Here is a 3240-nt window from a genome sequence, read left to right as displayed (position 1 = left end):
GCTTTCCTTTTCTCTCTCCAGGGAGCCTTCACCTTCTCTCCAGCTCCCTGTTACCTGCTGCCTGGGGCTCTGCAAACTCATGTGTCAAGGCCCCCATCCATGAGCCAGCACCTCCTCCTCTCTGAAAGCAGGGTCTCTGAAAACTGTCTCTGCATCGCAAGCTCACTGCTCCAGGCCGCCCTCCTCCCTCTAAAAGCCAGGAAGGATGCATTCACTGCACAGCGCGCACACGGGGACATTTCTTTTTCCTTCCTACTTTTCTCTCCCCACACTGGTGCCACAGCCCTAAGATGCCATCAACTGGAACTGAGCCCCCGTGGAACACACAACTTGCACACGCATGGCGCAGGGAACCCAGCTGCTGTTCGATGCCCATGACAAAGGTTTCGTCCATCCATCCTCCACAATTCCTTTGAACAATCTCCCTGGACTCGCTTGCTGATAAAGGACTCAGCTGAAATATCAATAATTACAGGGCCTGGGACAAAAGTGACTTTGCTGGTCTCCACAGACAAAGCCTGTGTTCTCCAGAACCCTGTCGTAGAAAGACCAAATGTCCTGTAGGGATAAGAGCACCCTGGGTCCTCCCTCCTCTGTCCCCAGACACAAGCTTTCAGCAACACCCATAAAAAGTCCTCCCAGCATAACTGTGTCGCTTATGAAAGAGGCTCAGCAAACGAGAGGGTCAGGTGCCAAGTGCCCCTCCCTCCCCGTCCTACCCCAGGATAGGGTGAAGAGCCCAGACAACTGGCATACCTTGCCCTGCCTCCGCATGGAGGGAGAACTAGTGCCCAATGAGCCTTGGCCAAAGCAATTTGGTCTCTGGTCTCCCCAAAGTACAGATGAACTACAAAGCCTCGAGAGTCCGCCCCTCCTCCCAACTTCCTGTGCTCAAGTCTCTAGAAAGTCTCTGGGATTGGTACGTTGGCACTTGCTTATAAACCCAGCTCTCGGGAGGCTGGAACCAGAGATTTCATGCTCAGGGCTGGCCTGACGATATAACACGACTAAAACGGGGGGGGGGGGCGGATTTTTTTCAAGACTGTGAGAATCTACTTTGAGGTCCTGGAGGCACTTGCACCCAAGTGTCTGGTACCCCAGAAGGCACAATTCCCGAATAGGAAAAAGCTTCTAATACAGCTATGAAGGAGACTAGTCAAGTGGGGATTTGCAGACCACAGCGGAATTCTCGCGCCAGGGCAACGCATGGGAGGAGGGGAATGGAGTGGCGGGGAGTGTGTGTGTGTGGGGTGTGCTATGGCCCTGCCAGTTCTTCGGCCACCTGGTATGAGGCGTGTGGCTTCGGGAGTGTCACCACTCTCCCTTGATAGACAACTTCCCAGACAGGAAGGACCCTATGCTGCGGGCCACACGGCCAGGCCCTGCTGTCTACTCTTCCCGAGGTTTAACCCCTCGGCCCTGGCTAGGCACAAGCAGGTCGCGGGGACCTTGGCTAGGTGTGGGCGCAAAGCTGCAAGGTTCGCATCCTCGAAGACAAGCAGTTTCCTCTTTCTAGGATCAATAGTAATTTAAAAAAAAGAGAGAGAGAGAGAATCAGCGGACTCAATGAATCAAACACTCCCGGGGGAGGGTGGCCGCTCCTGCGCGTAACATCCGTTTGGAAAACAATTCATTCCCTTGGCGGGAGCTCTGAACATACAACAGTACGGAGTCCCCAAGCTCGATCGAGGGGCGCTCCCGGGTCAGCACCCAATTCCCCGACCCAGTGAACCGGGCCTGCGGTCCTACGCCCTGCCCGGCGATCCTCGAGCAGGGTCGCTCGCTGTCCCGGTGACAAGTCCCGACCCGGTCCTCACCGTGCGGCCCCACAGGCTCCGCAGTCCCCGCCGCTGCCGCCGCCGCCGGCCGGCTCACCCGTCTCGGCCGCGATCCCGTAGCCGAACCGCACGGGCGCTGCCAACAAACTAGTTTCTCCGGCCTTCCCGCCCCGCCTCGCGGCCCGGAGCGCAGCAACCAATCATAGACCGCGCCTCTGTGACGGATGGACCGACTGACCCGTAATACAGTCGCGTGAGAAGAAAGGGACGGTCGTCCAGGCCACCGGTGCCGCGGGAGGCGGGGCGGGGAGAAGAAAGCGACTGCCACCAGATAGATTCTTAAAGGAACAGGCCATTGCCTTTCTGCTCTGGTGGTCAGAGTTGGGAGAAAGCTACACGACCTGTTTGTTCTAGAGCTTCTCTTAAGGAAGGTCTTTGTAGATCACACACATACTTCTTTCTGTTACCGAATCACAGCCGTTGTTGATCTTTTTTGCAGACTGCAATCTAATCGCTCCTATGGTAAGGAAATCCTTTTACACTCCCGGCTAGTTTCGATGTGAGGGAATTTCTACAGACGAGAATCCCTGTCTATACTGGGAATCCCCAGATTTCAAGGGAGAGGGCTTTAAGCTTCAGCTGTTCTGTCAAGCCGGTGGAAATTTCTTCCTAAACTTTTTTTTTTAAAAAAAAAACCCTTCAAATATTCTTCACTATTAGAATTCTCTGAGGTACAAAACTGATAGAGTAAATCTATATCTATACACATTCGAACATACATATACATACAACACACATATGGAATTTATTAGAGTGACTTTCAGGCTGTGGCCCGGATAGCCCAACAATGGCTGTCTCCGGATATAACGTCCGAGAGTCCTACTGTCAGTCCACGAGACTGGACGCTTCAGCTGGTCTTCAGTATGCCTTGGAATCCAGAAGAAGTTGGCTATAATACAGTGAAAGAATGACCCTAGCTGTGAGACTTAAAGGCAGACAAAGAGCAAAAGCCTGCTTCTTCCAGGTCCTTCTTCCAGACTGCCTCTAGAAAGTGCCCCGATTTAGGGTGGGTCTTCCCATCTCAAATGATCCAACCAGGAAAAAGCCCTCACAGGTGAGCCCAGCTGCTTGGGTTTTAGCTACTCCAGATAAAATCACGTTGAGGATCAAGAGTAGACATCACACTTGCCCAACGCATCCATTAGTTAAGAGTTACTAAATGGGGCTGGTGAGATGGCTCAGCGGGNACGAGCACCCGACTGCTCTTCCAAAGGTCCTGAGTTCAAATCCCAGCAACCACATGGTGGCTCACAACCACCTGTAACAAGATCTGACGCCCCCTTCTGGAGTGTCTGAAGACAGCTACAGTGTACTTATGAATAATAATTAATAAATCTTTGGGCCGGAGCGAGCAGAGATTCTAAAAATTCAATTCTCAACAACTACATGAAGGCTCACAACC

The 3240-nt window shown here is 52.9% G+C and overlaps 1 protein-coding gene across 2 annotated transcripts in view; it reads right to left on the bottom strand.

Moving 5' to 3' along the window:
• Klhl25 (kelch like family member 25) overlaps nucleotides 1-1953 on the bottom strand; it is a 24836-nt gene extending 22883 nt beyond the window's left edge. Inside the window, exon 1 of one of the 2 annotated variants that reach the window (XM_021196621.2) lies at nucleotides 1818-1953. The gene's annotated coding sequence lies outside the window, so the exon portion shown is untranslated. The remainder of the gene's footprint in view (nucleotides 1-1817) is intronic. The other variant, XM_029546336.1, reaches the window with a different exon arrangement.
• Between the last annotated feature and the right edge of the window lie 1287 nt (nucleotides 1954-3240).

The sequence above is a fragment of the Mus pahari genome, chromosome 1 (assembly GCF_900095145.1).
Source record: "Mus pahari chromosome 1, PAHARI_EIJ_v1.1, whole genome shotgun sequence".
Taxonomy (NCBI): Eukaryota; Metazoa; Chordata; class Mammalia; order Rodentia; family Muridae; genus Mus; species Mus pahari.
The sequence above is the reverse complement of the archived record's forward strand: the minus strand, read 5'-3'. Positions and strand labels throughout refer to the sequence as shown.